Source organism: Meles meles, chromosome 16 (genome assembly GCF_922984935.1).
Source record: "Meles meles chromosome 16, mMelMel3.1 paternal haplotype, whole genome shotgun sequence".
In the NCBI taxonomy this organism is placed as follows: domain Eukaryota; kingdom Metazoa; phylum Chordata; class Mammalia; order Carnivora; family Mustelidae; genus Meles; species Meles meles.
The window spans coordinates 27,901,312-27,919,286 of NC_060081.1; positions in this window are offsets into that span (position 1 = coordinate 27,901,312).

Here is a 17,975-nt window from a genome sequence, read left to right on the forward strand (position 1 = left end):
CCCAGAATCTGCACCACATTCTAGGATGGTGGGTCTGATGATTTCTCCATGCAGAGAACTGAGGACGGAGAGAAGCCAACATTTGCATAACTATCTGCCCCAGAACCTGGGTAGAACCATGGTAGGGGCTTTCTCCACCTCTGGCTTCAGGCAGGATCAAAATCCTGAATAGAATAATCTGAGGCAGGGGGAAAAAAGACTAAAGACAGATCCCATTTACTTGAGCATACAAACAGAAGTTTCCTTAAAAAAAATTTTTTTTTAAGATTTTATTTATTTATCTGACAGAGAGAAATGGCAAGTAGGCAAAGAGAGAGAGAGAGAGAGAGGAGGAGGAAGCAGGCTCCCCGCTGAGCAGAGCGCCGGATGGGGGCTGGATCCCAGGACCCTGGGATCATGACCCGAGCCGAAGGCAGAGGTTTTAACCCACTGAGCCACCCAGGTGCCCCTCCTTTAAAATTTTTAAATACCCATTTGGCACAGGCTGTTCACTTAAAAGCCCCCTTTGATGGTTAAGAGCTTTATAAATTCCTTTCATGAAAGGAATAAATTTATATTGGGAATCAGTCTACAGCCCCCAAGTTAATAACCTGCATTTGAAATGGACAGGTGACTCATCATTCTTAGAGACAATGACTTTGTTAGTTGTGTTTTCTCTTTTCAAAATCCTCAAACTAAACTGAACAACTACAAGCAAATCTACACACCCTTCTCTCACCTTGAGCCCCCGCTTCTTGCTATTCAGAAATCACATTTTGTGTTGTTGTTGTAACTATTAAATATTTATTGACTCTATAAGTCACCTTTTCACCTAAGAATTTTATTTGTTCCAGAAAATCTTAAGCCTCTGGCTTTATTTGTGTGTGCTGTGGGTGGCTTTTAAATTACTGGCGGTTTTGAGAGAACAAAAACCAAAGTTCTTGGTGATTAGCTAAGGCTGAGAAAGAACATAGTGTCAATACCCAAAATAGAAAGTGGTAGGGAACTATGTGAATACATTAGGAAAATGGGAATTATCTGGCACCTGGTAGAGCAGGTCCATTTAAAAATGGCCTCCTCCCACTTCCCAGTCACTTCCACCTTCTTACTGAGTCCTCCAGTCCCCGGAGCCCTGCCATGTGGCTCAAGAGAGCTCTTTCCCTTCTTAATGTTTCTTGGACCAAACCTTGAAGCTAGATTGAGAAAAGGATAAAAGGTTAGCAAGGCTTTGCTAAAGGTTCAAAGGAAACAGAGAACCACGTAGTTTCTGGAAGCCTGCACTGACAACCATAAAGAGCAGGGGTTTCTTTTTTCCACCCCTCCCTCCCCCGGGCTCCAGAAAACCTCACAGCTATCCCCGAGAACCTCACTGATACAGCAAAAGAAAGAAGACTCTGCTGTTTCTAAGTATATTGCACTTCATCTGGGAACACATTTTTATCAAATGCTAGGCACTATTCTAAGCCATTTACAATTAATCACTCATTTAAATCATTCAGTCCCTAGAAGAATGCTGAGCTAAGATCAGGCATTATCCCTGTTCTCCAGATGAGGTTCTGTTATTATCTCCATGTTGTGGATGAGAAAACTCAGGCATGAAAATGGCAAGTAATGTGTGCATAGTCATGCAGGAAGTAGTGGCAGAACCCCCAGTCTGCACGCTTCGGCACTGAACAGGCTGCCTTTCTAAAAGTGGCAACTGATTCCGCAAACTCAAACCTGCCTTTCAGCTTAGAAAAGAAAGGAGAAGTGGCTCTTCCCACACTCAGGAAGAGGAATCCTTTGGGATATCAGAAAACCAGAGTGTTTAAGTTCAGTGTTTTTAATCCAAGGATTCTGCTCTTGGGTCCTCATTAGACACACAAACTGCCTGTCTCTCTCTGGGTTCCAAAAATAGACCCCGTAGGCACAGGCATCCCTACCCAGGTTGAGAACTGAAATGAAGGATCAGCCAGGAACTATCTAGGAAAAAGCGAGGCCATCCTTCTTATGCCTAGGTGAGCCTTGGTGGGAGAGGTCAGATTGAAAAGTGTCACAGTCAGAAGGCACATGAACCATATTCCTGAGGGACTTTTTCCATAAGCTGGCTATCCAACTGTATTCAGATCCAGCCACAGTCCCTCCCAACCTCCTCCAGTAATACTCACTGCACACCAGACTGGCCTTCTTCCAGTTACTAAATACTCCATCTTCTTTCCTGCCCTGGTGCCCTTGCCTGAGCAGCCCCCTCTCCTGGAATACTTTGTTTCTGCCCGTCGACTTATCCTCATCTGACTTCATCTTGCTAACTTCCTCTTATCCTCCAGGTTTTAGCTTAAATGTCACTTCCTTTGGTCTTTTTTCTTGACCTGTATTTCCCACTTGCACCTCCTCTTTAGAGTACATATCCTGCTTTGTAGGGGGTTATTTTTGGTTTCACACTGAGTGCTCCCATCAGAGCATGACTTCAAGAGGGCAGAGACTTTATCTGTGTTGAGCATGATTGTTGCATATCCAGCACTTAGCAGAGTGCTTCTGCATAGTAGTTGCTTGATAAATATCTCTTACTCCATCACTGTCACAACCTTGGATTGCTGGATCCACCCCAAATGTATTAGTCTATGGCGCCCACTCCCTCTTTCCAACTCTTCCCTACCCTGGTCTTGCTCTCCCAAACTTCTGCTCTTTCACCTTCTAGGGGCCTGCTGCTCCTTGCTCTCTTGTCCTAAAAGTCATCTCTCCATAGCATCCATCCTTTGCAGTCCTGACCCTCATGGACATCACCCCAACTGCTCCTCTGTACTCCCAGTGCCCTCATCGCTTGAATCACAGAACTATGCATACCAAAGCCACAAAAATTTACAGTCTCCAGCTTTACTTGGGCCTTATTTAAACTTTCTCTGAAAAACAAGTAGGACAATACATCAAGTCATCAAGTAAGAAAGAAAGAATAATTCCAATCCCAGAGGAATCACTATTGCCATTTGTTTTTCCTTTCAGTGTTTTTTCATAAAAAAGACAATGGAGTTAGCCTGCAAATTCATTTGTCTTCTACATAGTTGAGATGAAGCCAAATACATAACTTTGAGTTCTGTACTCAGTTCTGTACTTTGAGTTCAACTACATCGTACTACAAGTATATTCCATGGGATAACCAAGTCTCCATAAATATAAATCCTAATAACTGGCTAGGAGTCCATTATGTGGATATACCAATTGATTTTACCATTTCCCTATTGCATTGCTTTCAATTTGAAGGTATTCTAAAACATTCTTTCACAAATACCTGTGTACATTTGTCCGCATTTATTTATTTTAAAGATTTTATTTATTTGACAGACTGAGATTACAAGCAGGCAAAGAGGCAGGCAGAGAGAGAGAGAAAGGGAGAAGCAGGCTCCTTGCTGAGCAGAGAGCCCGATATGGGGCTCAATCCCGGGACCCTGGGATCATGACCTGAGCTGAAGGCAGAGGCTTTAACCCACTGAGCCACCCAGGCGCCCCACCTGTGTATATGATTTGTCTGCATTTATAATTATATCCTTAGAAGCAATCCAGAGGAGAATTCCTGAGTCAGTGGCTATGAATGAGTCTAGGAATCTGATTGAGTCAGAAGGTAGAAGAAGACCCAAGGACACAACTAGACACGATTTTCACTTGTCGCTGGGCAGCTTCTTCCCCCATTCCCCACAGCAACTAGTCCTAACTGCTCTCATGCAGCATGTGTTCTCAGTCTCCATCACACTCTTCTGAACAGATGATTTTGCTTCCTTCTTCAGAGAAAATTCAAGTTACCAGACATGAACTTTCTCAATGCCCCACCCCAACACCACGGATCTCTCTACCAAGATGTAAGATGCGATCTCCCTAACTTAAATTTTAGATAAGATTGGCTTGCACTCTTCCTCCAAGATTACCACCCAGGAAGATGGATCTAATATGTAAATATGATCATGATACCTATCATTTATTGAGTACCTATTACACATTGTACTATTCTAGCTGCTTTCAATGATTCCCATTTGAATTCCTGCTGTGCAATGTGCCAAAGCTCACACTGAGACTAAGTATACGACCCCCGGTATGACTCCAAAGCTCTTGACTTTTACAGAGTCTTTTAAAGCATTTCCTATATATAGGGCTGAATTTGAAAGGTGGTCTATCATAACCCATTTTTCATATGAGTCTGGAAATGTGGTCTAGAAATTATAGATTCTCATCTACATCATTTAATATTGATGCTTTTTCTAAGAAATTCTATTAACATTTAGGCAGGGGTTGAACATGTTTGATTTATTTTATATTTTCTACTTCCTTGCCTCTTATTTACATGGCATCATCTGCCACCACACATCTAGGCAGGTACATTTTTGTTCACACAATTAAGCAGCAGTGTGCATTTCAGCTCTAACTGGTGATTAACTCTTTTCAAGACAAGTCTAATAGTCATGAGTCTCTGCATTTAGATCACACCTTTATTTCAGTAGTTCTGAATGTTTTCTCATAAGTTTTTGTGACATTTTACTTATTTTTTTTTTTTTGGAAAATAGGTGGTAGATTATAAAGCCAAATGAGCTTATATTTTGAACAAGTTCAGGGCATTCTAGATTTTCCCTGGTGGAATGCATTTCCTTAGATACTTTTAATCCTTTTGGGCAAGTTTATTGATCTGTATGAAGGTAGTTCAGGTTTAGTGAGGTAATAATACTCAATAATTCTGGTTTAGTATTGGCTGGGGCTAGAAAGTTACAGTTGTTATAAATTTATCACAGATGCTAAGTTTCATGAAATATTATTGTTTCAGGGTGGGCTAAATTTTGGTAGTGGTTTTTGATGTTGTTTGGTTTGGTTTTTGTTTTCTGAGATACAAGTGAGCTAAAGGACACACTTCCTAGCCACCGAGCTTGAATTTTTAGTTACATCATCACTCCCATGCAACCACTATCCACAGTCAAGATCTAGAACATTCCCAGCTCTCAGAAATCTTTCTTGTATCTTTTCAGTTAGTTCACATCCCCAAGCTAACCACTATTCTAGACTTTATCATCATAGATAAGTGACCTATACTGTGAAGCCTCATAAAGAGGCATATATAGATGATACGGTGTCTCCTTTTTTGTGTCTGGCTTCTGTTATTCAGTATTACGTCTGTGATTGTTGTCTCATTATGTGTGTCAGTTCATTACTTTTCATTGTTGTGTGGCATTCCACTGTATGTATATACTGCATTTTGCCCATTCTACTCTTCTTGGGCATTTGGGTTGCTTCCAAGGTTGAGCTATTATGATAAATCTGCTGTGAATATCCCCATACCTGTTTTTGATAGGCATAAGCACTTAATTTTATTGGGTATTAGCCAAGGGTGGAATCCTGGGTAATAGGGCATATGCATGTTTAACTTTAGTTAGTACCACCAAACAATTTTCAATTGTTGGACCAATTTACATTACCATGATTAATGCAAAGTCTCAGTTGCTCATATCCTTTCAGTACCTCATCTGTGGTATTTTCAGTGTTTTAATTTTAGTCATTCCAGTGGTTGTTGTAGCAATAGCTCATTTTGGTTTTAATATTCATTTCTCTGATACCTAGTGATGAGCATCTTTCATTGGTTATTTTGATATCCTCTTATTTTGATATCATCTATTCATGGTCTTCACTCTTCTATTGAGCTTTTACTTCTTTGTTGGTAGGAACTCCTTATATAGTCTAGGTGTTATTCCTGTATTGGAAATATATGTATATTTGTGTGTGTGTGTATGTATGTGTGTGTGTGTATGTATCCACATATATGTGTGTACATATATAGTATATATGTATGTATAAGCATATATGTGTATATATATGTATTATGCATATTGTGTATGTTATGTATATTATGTATATATTATGTGTATGTGTATATGTACATATATTACGTATATACATTATGTATATTATGTATATATGTATGTATTATGTATATGTATTACATGCATGCGTATTACGTATACTTTATGTATTATGTATATATACATGTGCATATATATGTATATATAAGCATATGTGTGCGTAAATATATATATATAGAGAGAGAGAGAACACAAGAGTGAGGGAGTACAAATATCCGAATATCTTTACCTAATCTGTGGATTGTCTTGCCTTTTCAGCAACAACCTCCTCTGTTCCTACAGCCAGAACTTTCCATGCTGCTAAGTAAAATCACAGAACCATGTAGACCAAAGCCACAAAAATTTACAGTCTCCAGCTTTACTTGGGCCTTACTATCTTTAAACTTTCTCTGAAAAACAAGTAGGACAATACATAAAGAAAGAAAGAAGGAATAATTCCAACCTCAGAGGAATCACTGTTGCCATTTGATTGTTTTTCCTTCCAGTTTTTCTTTTATAAAAAAGGCAATGGAGTTAGCCTGCAAATTCATTTGTCTTCTACATAGTTGAGATGAAGCCAAATACATAACTTTGAGTTCTGATATTTTCAACTACATCGTACCACAAGTATATTCATGGGAAAACCAAGTCTCCATAAATATAAATCCTAATAACTGGCTAGGAGTCCATTATTTGGATATACCAATTGATTTTACCATTTCCCTATTGCATTGCTTTCAATTTGAAGGTATTCTAAAACATTCTTTCACAAATACCTGTGTACATGATTTGTCCACATTTATAATTATATCCTTAGAAGCAACCCAGAGGAGAATTCCTGAGTCAGTGGCTATGAATGAGTCTAGGAATCTGATTGAGTCAGAAGGTAGAAGAAGACCCAAGGACACAACTAGACACGATTTTCACTTGTCTCTGGGCAGCTTCTTCCCCCATTCCCCACAGCAACTAGTCCTAACTGCTCTCGTGCAGCATGTGTTCTCAGTCTCCATCACACTCTTCTGAACAGATGATTTTGCTTCCTTCTTCAGAGAAAATTCAAGTTACCAGGGATGGAAATAGTTTTGTTAATCAGCTGACTTTAAAATAGGGAGATTTTCCTGGATTATTCAGGTGGTCCCAATGTAACCACGGAGGTGCTTAAAAATGGAAGAGGGAGTAGAAAGACGATAGTATGAGAAGGACTCAAGTCAATATTGCTGATTCTGAAGGCACAGGGTGGGGCCACAAGTCAAGGAACGTGGGTAGATTTTAGAAGCTCAAAAGAACAATGAAATGGATTCACAAATCCTTCCGACACCTGGATTTTAGCTTAATGAGACACATATCAGAGTTCTGACCTCCAAAATTTTAATTAGTGTTGTTTTAAGCCACTAAATTTATGGTAATTTGTTACTGCAACAATAGGAAAGTAATACAAAATTTATCATGGAACTCCCTATCCTTATTCCTGGAAACTCCACTTCTCTATCCCTACTCAATGGCATCTACAGCAGAGTTCCCATTAAACATGCCTTGTCTGAATTCCATGTGAATAACTTTAATATTTTATTTATTCTGTTTTTAAAGATATATTATTTATTTATTTATTTATTTGAGAAAGAGAGAGAGAGAGAAAGAGCAGGAGCAGGAGGGGCAGAGGAAGAGGGAGAATCTCAAGCCGACTGCACTGAGCATAGAGCCCAATAGGGCTCAATCCCATGTTCCTGAGATCACGACCTGAGCCCAAACCAAGAGTCAGATCCTTGATTGACTGCTATCCTGGTGTCCCTAACTTTAATATTTTAAATGGAGGTTATTATTCAGACTGCTGTAATAGGATTCATTCAGACTCTTAGCTGAGACTCATCTAAGCATTCCTACTTTCTTTTCTTAAATTTTTTTTGAAGTGGATTTTTTTTTTAAGATTTCATTTATTTATTTGACAGAGAGAGATCACAAGTAGGCAGAGAGGCAGGCAGAGGCGGGGAAGCAGGCTCCCCACTGAGCAGAGAGCCCAATGTGGGGCTCCACCCCAGGACCCCAAGATCATGACCTGAGCCGAAGGCAGAGGCCCAACCCACTGAGCCACCCAGGCGCCCCTACTTTCTTTTTTGATAAATAGTCTGAAATTTTGGATCCTTGGGCAGCCATCTAAATACCTTTCAGGAACTTAAAGACCTTTCAGGATTGTTCATAACAATATCTTCTGGTAATTCAAAAACATTTTTGATTTTAACTTGGCCAAATTTTGTAAGATTTATTTTTAGTTCTTCCCTCTTAAAGTGTTCATTATGATATCTAAGAATCACAGTTTTGCTAGTTTTTAACACTAATAATGTAACTTTTCCATATAACTCTTATTTTAACCTGACAAATATTTGTTTGTCCAATGGTATCAGCTTCCTGGACTGGGTATGAATCTAAAAGGTTATTTTGGAAAAATGCCCACAACAGTCCCCATTTTATGTTTATATGGAAGAATATTTTAAATAAGAGACATGAGAACTTAAGCTTATGAAGAAAAAGTCTAAACTGCTACTTTTCTTTTGGGCAGAGAGATAAAACAAGCATATATCTGATTTATGTGCTGGCCCACATAGCTCCTTTTGCAAATATGGCTTTAAACCAGCTAATCTTTTAAAAGTCTTTACACTGACTAAATTAGAAGCAAGGAGAACAAATGTGGGAGTATAAATGTAAGGCACTGAATAAGAGTGATAATCTCTGCCAATGAACAAACTGCTGTGTTTCTGAGTACCCAATGTAGTTCATGATTTCATTTAGATGGAGCTTCCTGGAGCTTGTCTTGCCTCCCCAGCATGATTTGCTACGTGACTGAAATTCAGATTTGCAAGGTTAGATCTGTCCAGGATCTTACAGCTCATGTGCTTCAGCCTCATTGTTTGGGAGATCACGTAGGGCAACTAACCACATCGATGATGGAGCCACACCTCACACCTGCCTCTAAAGGAGGCTATATTATGCACCTGCCCACCCCTCACTCATTCTGTAGCTTCCTGAGTCTCTGGTAATCACCAGCAAAATTTGGACCGAAAGCTGATCATCTTAGTAGAACAAATTAGCAACATTATTCATTTGATAGATTATAAATAAAAAATATAATATAAACAAGTATAAAAATCCAAATGTAGGGTTTTTTTTCTAATTACGGAAAGTTGTCAGTATTTGGGCAACTTATTATTTCCTTATTTTTGATAGACTTATGAACAAAAACATGCTCATAAGGCAGTTGTTGGATACCTAAAACATATGCTCTCTTCTGGAAACTGCTGGAACAGCTCCCCCTTGTCTCTATCAGTGAAATGATATGACATCAAGGTGAAAGAACTAAGTGAATGTTTCCATAGCAAATGCTAACACTAAAAATAGTGTTTAGAATGAAAGTAGGATGAGGAATAATTTCTTCATTGTTTCCATGGAAAAACAGGAAAGTGGCAATGATGTATCCACTGACTGTGCCTATGATGCCTTAGGTAGATTTGGGGACTTCCTTAAAAAAAATAGAATGGCATCTACTGACATGATAACTCTCAAAAAAGCTTAATCATTTCACAGCCATCTCTATGATCTCTTCCCATTCTAAAAGTCTATTAGACTGACTTTTTTCATGTGTATATGGAAGTTTTTGTTGACTGTACTTTTATAGAAAAGTTTCTTATTGCCTGATCCACATTCATTCTATGCGAAATTGCACAGGGGGTGCCAACCCTATGCAAAGTTATGATGTAGGTGAAGCTTGTTCTTGATGCACTTAGAATCCTCTTGCAGTTCAGAGACTTATTCTGCAGTGTCCTACTGGTGCCTTAAACCAACATGGTAGTAAACCAATCCCTTCAAAGATGTAAATGGCAAGTACTGACATACTATTTTCCTGTCTATATCTTCATTTAATAAGAGTATGTTTTTTTAAATCTTTGGAATCTAAAGTTTTTTAAAATCTTTGGAAGAAGAAGTCCTAGAAAAGGCATGCCTATTGGTAAAAAACACAAGACAGGGCGTTGGGGAAGAAGATGCTGGGATGCAGGTCTCTGGTAACTTCCCACCACAACACCGAGCCCAATCTGCTTTTCCATGAGCTGGTCATACATCAAGCTTTAGTTTCAGACATATGTTGCCATTTAATACTCACAATCCACCTATAAAATAAATATCTCCATTTCAGGAGTTAGGAAACTCAGAGGATTGCTGAAGTTCACAGAGCTAGTCATTGAAGTCAGAATTCAGACCCAACCTGGTCTGAGTCTAAGGCACTTAGTATGGGTCCTGCCTCTCCTGCTCTCCATTACAAAGACTTTGAAGAAATTCTGATAATTGGGTTAAGATAATTTGGTTGTTCTGAACTCAAGTGCTTGGCAGAAACTTAAATGTGTTTCTTTCCAGCCTATGGGGCATAACTTCCAGTCAGCTGTGTGCGCTTCATATGGTGAAGCTGACCCCCAGGCTTCTCTCTCTGGGATTGCCTGAAGCCTATGTATGCCACCCCTTGTCTCCCATGGCTGGTCTTCCTCCTGTGGCCTGAGAACAGATTTAGCTAAACTAACACATTCCTGCTTACTCGTACACGAACAGGCTATGGCTGAGGGAAGATCTGTGATTAAAGTCACTAATGAGATTTTGTGAGCCTCTCAGGACATGGCTCTGCAGTCCTTTTAGTTAAGCCATGATGTGCAAATAGCACATTTCAGTATTCAGTGCTCCAAAGACATCTAAAAGTTGTGAATTTTATATCAACACAGATGACTTTATAGCTCAATTTTAAAACTTAAAGTTTTTAAAAGCTCACCCCAAATTTCTGCCCTTGAGCACAATGGTGTAAGAAGGACCAGACTTATTAACTAAAAAACTGGAACAAAGATATAAAATAATTAATTATTTAAATTTAAATAAACTAATTAAAAAATAATCACTCCTGTGAAGGACAGGCAGAAGAAATGTGGACTTTTCAGCAGAGTTCTTTAAAGATTTTGCAAACAAAATTTATACATTTGAAGACCATGCCTCATTTGGGAATTTTAACTAGATATTCTCCCAGTGGTTAAACTAATGATCTAAGAACCTACATGATCAATGGGCAGACCCCCAAAAGCAAATCTGGTTGTTCCCTTCCAGTGGGCTCAAATATTATGATTGGACTGGAAAAAAATTGGATGTAGTCACATGACAGTGTGCCTTTCCATGAACCGCTGGCTAGACAGCAGTTTATAATTAATAAGTGAATTAAAATTATCCTCCTTGGTCTGTTCAGGAAAAGGTATTAGATGACCAGCTTATTTTTAGACACTTTAAAAGCTGTAATCCAAGACTACTGCTTTGTTCTGCAGTTGAATTGGTATCTTATCTTTTCCTTCCCATTTCTGCAGACAGTTGGACTGTATATGACAGCTTTTACATTGGATTGAAAGAATATATCATTTTCCATCCCATCCTTGCATTTTAATTTTTAATATCAGATGAATTATTTTATTTTGATTTCCTCACACAATCTCCCTTATCTTTTATTTTATCTACAAATGTGTATATACTTTAAGATAGTAACCTCACAAAAAAGAAAAATAAAAAGAAGGAAAAAGTCTTGGGAGCAATATGAATGGCTTTACTCTTCATACTCTGAAGGACTTCAACCCAACCTTGTTATTCCTTATTAAAATGAGTCTTATTAAAGAATAAACCACCAATAATCCCAGGCCCCTTTGAAAGTATAAGACCATTTCTGAGCCCTTTAGTATTGAAGTAATTAGAGCAGAATGGGAATTCTCAAACAGATGACAATTTGTTTCTTTGTTTGTTTGTTTTTTGTGACTACAAATGTGTGGCCTTCAGTGAGACAACACAAGGAGATACATTATGCCTTCCTTCCAAAAATCTCTAAGATTCTCCCCTAAGAAAAGTAGGGGGAAATGTCCTTTCCATTGGATGAGTGGCACAACATAATAACCAAGGTCAAAAAGCATAAGAAGATGCTACCTACATAGTGAAGGATAAAATACATATAAGTGGTGTTAGTATTAGTAAAAAGAGCTCTGGTCTTAGACTTGGCTCAGCCTGAAGTAGTTGTCTATCTGTAGGCAAGTTTCTAAAACTTCTTAAATTTTATTTTTCTTATCGGTAAAATTAAAAGATGGAACCATTTAGAATGCACTTTATTTCACATTCAGATGCCAGTGTTCCTGGCAGAAGACTAATAGGCTAGCTTTCATTCCTTCTTGGTAGATGAGAGATTGATCTACCATCTTGTTATTTATTTTCTGTTTATCCCATCTGTTTGTCCATTCATTATAGGTGTGTGTATATAACTTTAATTTTTAATTTTTTAAATTTTTTAAGAATTTTATTTATTTGAGAGAGAATGAGAGAGAGAGAGTATAAGTGGAGAAATGTCAGCGGGAAAAGCAGATTCCTTGTCAAGCAGGGAGCCCGGTGCGGGGCTCCATCCCAGGACTCCAGGATCATGACCTGAGCCGAAGGCAGTCACCCAACCAACTGAGCCATCCAGGCGCCCCTGTATATTACCTACAAAAGTGAAAAACACAATATCTGAAATTAAAAGTTCACTAAATGGGCTTAAGAATGGATTAAACAATGTGGGAAAAAATGAGTGAATTTGAAGACCTATCTATAGAATTTATCTAAAATAAAGCCAGAGAAATTAGACTAAAAATAAAACTGAACAGAGCCTTAATGACCTGTTATATCAAGTATTTTAAGATATGTATTAGACTTCCAGTAGACAGTAGAGAGAAGAAAAGAAATTTTAAAATATTTGAAGGAATAATCACTGCAAAATTTCTAAATTTGATAAAAATTATAAACCAAAAGTTGGTTCTTTGAAAAGATATATGCAACTGACAAATCTTTAGCCAAACTGGCCAAGAGAAAACAGGTTATAATGATTAAAATCAAGATTGAAAAAGGCATCATGATCAACTTTACAGAAATAAAAAGCCTGCTTCTCCCTTTGCCTCTCCCACCCTGTTCCTGCGCGCCCTCTAACAAATAAGTAAATAAAATGTTAAAAAAGACAACCCAAACATTCACAAATTATATGTTGATAAGGTGTTGTATGCAGAATATATGCAGAACTCTTACTACTCAATAATAATAAGAAATAACCTCATTAAAAGTGGGCAAAATATTGAAAAGGCATCTCACTGAAGACATATGAAAGGCTAATAAATAAATTAAAAGATGTTCAACATCATTACTCATTAGAGAAATCCAAATCAAACCCACAACACACCCACAAGAATGGGGTAATGAAAAAAAATGATGTTTGGTAATTAAGAGATAATTTAAAAATAACCCATGGGTCAAGAGGAATTACAGTAGAGATTATAAAATTTCTTTTAAGATTTTATTTATTTATTGTCAGAGAGAGAGTACAAGCAGGGTGGGGGGTGGCAGGCAAAGGGAGAAGCAGGCTCCCCACTGAGAAAGGAGCCCTATGGGGACTCAATCCCAGGATCCTGGAATCATGACCTGGGCCAAAAGCAGATGCTTAACCAACTGAGTCACCCAGGCATCCTGAGATTATAAAATATTTTTGGCCAGTCATCAACGAAAATATAATCTCACAAAATTGTGAGATGTACCTAAATACTTTGTCTTAATGGAAAATTTATTCTGTTCAAAACACATATATTAGGAAAGAAGACTGAAAATCTGAAGTAAGAATCCATTCTCAAGAATTCAGACAAAATAACAACAAACTACCCTTAAAATGGAGAATAGAAGAGAGAAGAATTTGGTAAAATAGAAAATAAAAAGCAGGGCATCTGGGTGGCTCCATTGGTTAAGCAACTGCCTTCAGTTCAGGTCAAGATCCTAGAGTCCTGAGATCAAGTCCCACATTAGGCTCCCTGCTCAATGAGGAGCCTACTTCTTCTGACCCTCTCCCTTTTCATGCTCTCTCTCATATAAATAAAATAAAATCTTTTTAAAAAGCACAGTAAAAAAGATCAACAAAGTCAAAAATTAATTCTTTGAAAATTGATATATTCCTGTTGAGATTGTGAAAAAAATGAGAGAAGGAAGACAAAAGTAGTCAATATGAGGAATGAAAAAAGGAATATCATTACAGATCCTGCTACATTAAAGAGATAATTGCATGATTTTATTTATAATATTATGTCTAAAATTTTAAGTTAAATGGACAAATTCTTTTTAAAAATTCAAAATACTAAAGCTGACTTAAGAAGGATATTTGAATAGCTCTATTACCATTAAGGAAAATGAATTTGTAATTGTAAACCTTCCCACAATAAAAACTATAGGCCCAGGTGGCTTCACCACTCTTGTAATACTCTCTCAGTATATAAATATTTCTTAATTCATTTTTGGAGACTGGCTTAATCTTAATACCAAAACTTGATAAGATCATTTTAAGAATGAAAATTTACACAGCTCAATTTCGTTCATGATCAAAAATATCAAATACAATATTAGCAAATCAAATATACCAATATATAAGAAGGTTAACATGTAGGGGTGCCTGGGTGGCTCAATAAGTTAAGTGACTGACTCTTGATTTAGGCTCTCATCATTACCACAGGGTCGTGGGGTTGAGCCCCACATTGGGCTCTGCCCTCAGTGTGGAGCCTGCTTATGATTCTCTTTCTCACTCTGCCCCTTCCTGCTTGTGCCTACACAGACACACTCTCTGTCTCTCTCTCTCAAAAAAGGAAAAAAAAAGGTTAACATGTAAAAACTAAGTTGACTTTTTATTCTAGGAGTACAAGGTTAAACTAACATTTGAAAATAAATCAACACACATTAACTACATCAAGATAATAAAAGAGAAAGTAATGTGACCAAAATAGATGCAGAAAATGATTTGATAAATTTCAACATCCATTTAAGATTAAATCTCTTGAATTAGAAGTTAAAGTTAACTTTGTTAATCTGATAAATAGTACCTTAAAAAAGAACATTAGCCTATAGCAAATATAATACTTAATGGTGAAATGTTGAACTCTTTCCCTCTGTAATGATACAGAAGACAAGAGTGTCCATTATCATCATTTCTATTCAGCTTCGAGTGGGTGGTCCTAGCCAGTGCACTACATCAAGAAAAAATAAAAAGCATAAGAATTGTGACAAAATAAAGATATGATTTTTCATAGATGATATGACTAAATATGGAGGAAATCCAAAAGAATTTATCACTAAATTATTAGAATGAATCAACGACTTTTACCAAGGTTGCTGTATAGAGTAGAAGGTCAAAATACAAACCTCAAATGAATTTTATTTTTTTTTAAGATTTTATTTCTTTATTTGTCAGAGAGAGGGAGAGAGAGTGAGCGAACACAGGCAGATAGAGAGGCAGGCAGAGGCAGAAGGAGAAGCAGGCTCCCCGCCGAGCAAGAAGCCCGATGTGGGACTGGATCCCAAGCTCCTGGGATCATGACCTGAGCCGAAGGCAGCCGCTCAACCAACTGAGCCACCCAGGCATCCCTCAAATGAATTTTATACATCAGCAAGAATAAAAAAGTAAATGATTAAAGATAATATGTACTCATTTACAAAAGCATCAAAAATTTTAAATACCTAGTAACAAATATTTTAATATTTTAAAATATGTGGATCAATACCTTAATAAAGAAAACTATGAATATTACTGAAAAAAGTAAAATAAAGGGAAGAATATATGCTCATGGACTAGAAGACTCAATATTAGAATGATGTCAGTCCTCTCCAAATGTATCCATAGATTTCATTCAGTACATTAAAAACCATAACAGGTTTTAAATGGAATTTCAAACCATGGCTCAGTGGTTTTGAAAATAAATCACGCTGTGGTTCAGTCGTTAAGCATATGCCTTTGGCTCAGGTCATGATCCCAGGATCCTGGGATTGAGCCCCACATTGGGTTCCCTGCTCAGTGGGAAGCCTGCTTCTCCCTCTCCCACTTGCCCTGCATGTGTTCCCTCTCTCGCTGTGTCTCTCTCAGTCAAATTATTTAAATAAAATATTTTTTAAAAATTATATGGGAATGCAAAAGAAAAAACAGCCAAGATATTTTTGAAGAACAATAACATGAAGGATAGCAAAACTTCATGGTAAAGCCATAGCAATTAAAACAATGAGGTTTCTTTGTCAGATAGAAAAATAAAACAATGAAATAGTACGCAGTCCCAAAACAAAGCCACACATATCTGGACAGTTAATAGGACAAGTAGTGCATATCAGTGGGAAAAAGACAGTCTTTTTGACAAATGATACTGAGTTAGTTGGAAACCTTAAACAGAATTTTCAAAAATCTCAATGCCTGCCTCAACTCAACACAAAAATCAATTCCTGATTTCAATTCTGAAATTAATAAGAAAACCAAAAAAGTATATAGAAGAGAATATGAGACATCATTATCACCTTAAGGTTGAGAAAAACTTATTCAACTGTACAGAAAAAATGCTTATTCATACAGAAAATTACTGATAAATTGGATATTATTAAAATTAAGAATTTGTTTATTAAAAGACACCATGAAATGAGTGAAAAAGCAAGCCTCAGCAGAAGGTTTTGGGCTTGTAACTAGAATATAAAAAGAACTATAAATTAGTAAGAAAGTCCAACAAAAAATTAGGTAAAAGACTTGAATACAAACTTCACAGATACACCAATAGGGAAATAAGTATCTGAAAAGGTGTTCAACCACATTGAGACATCAAGGAAACACAAATCATAGCCATAGTGGGACACCATTTTACACATAACATCATGACAAAAAATGAAAAGACAAATCATACCAAGCTTGTGGGACTTTGTGAACTCACTTCGATTCCCATTGTGGTGGTAGGTATGTGTAAATTAACACAAGTACTTTGGAAAACAGTTTGGTATTATTTATGAAGGTGAACATATGCATACTCTCTAACAAGTAATTCCACTTCTAGACATATCATGTGTACCAAGAGAGATGCACACAAATGCTTATAGCAGCATCTCTCTTAAGACCCCAAATGCCCACTACCAGAAGAATGAGTAACTTATGTCATATTTGCACAATGGAGTAATACAGTAAAATGAAAATGAACAAACTGAAAATACAGCTATAGGGGTAAATTTAGCAATAGGGGTAAATTTGAGAAACAAAATATTCAATGAAAATAAAAAGAAAAGAAGACTATATACACTATGATTCCATTTATAAGTCTCCAGGTGGGAGACTAAATAATAAGAAAAGCTAAATTATTAGAAAATAAGTTATATAAGAAAATAAAATAATACGGATGCTGGTTATTTGGGGAGACAGGAGTAGAAATTGAGCTGGGGTGCCAAGATAACTGCTGAGATACTTCATGTGCTCCATATCTTCACCTGGTAGTTCTTTGGGGATTTGCGATAATTTAGTTCACTAAAACAATTGTATTATATAATCTTCTGTATGATTAAAATACTTGCTCTCCTCTAATAGAAGTAATCAGGCCTTATATTAATGCCTATAAAACCTAGAATTGGCTGCCATCTTCTAAACAGAAGTCCTAAAAATGTTCAATGTAACTTTTTCCTCATGGGTTAACTTCATTATTGAATTTTACAACCCTGTGCTGCTGAGGAAGTGCTCTTGAACTGTTTCCTGGTTGTGACCACCTTCTTCAGATTTGCCTTTACTCACTTGTGCAAAGACCAGCTATCTGCTTTATTCTGAAGAAATGATTATACAAACCATTCCAAAGACTTATTAAAGCAATGTTTTATTTAGTTAGAAACGTTTAGAAGGTGGAGATAAGTGGGCCACATTTCAGAAACTTAAATGCAATTGAAGAGAACCCCTCAGTAGTGCTAAGTCTATATTGCCAATCTATTTGGCAGATGTATGGGAAACATGTTGAGACAGGCTGCACGGGAGTGCAATTTCATTGATTTCCTAGAGTTACAGAAAAGTACTGAGAGAAACCCTTTGGTCCAATAAACGTGAAAAATAGGTTTCATTCATGTGTTCATTCAACAGATATTTATTGGCCATCTATTATATTAAAGTCACTGGTGTTTAAGGATAAATTGGTGAAAAATGTTCTGATAGTCCAATGAAAGAAAAATAGGAAGAATGATATGAAATTAAATACCAAATTAAGCTAGTACTTAAATACAGATAACATTTTCCTTTGCAATAGATAGAAATATCAA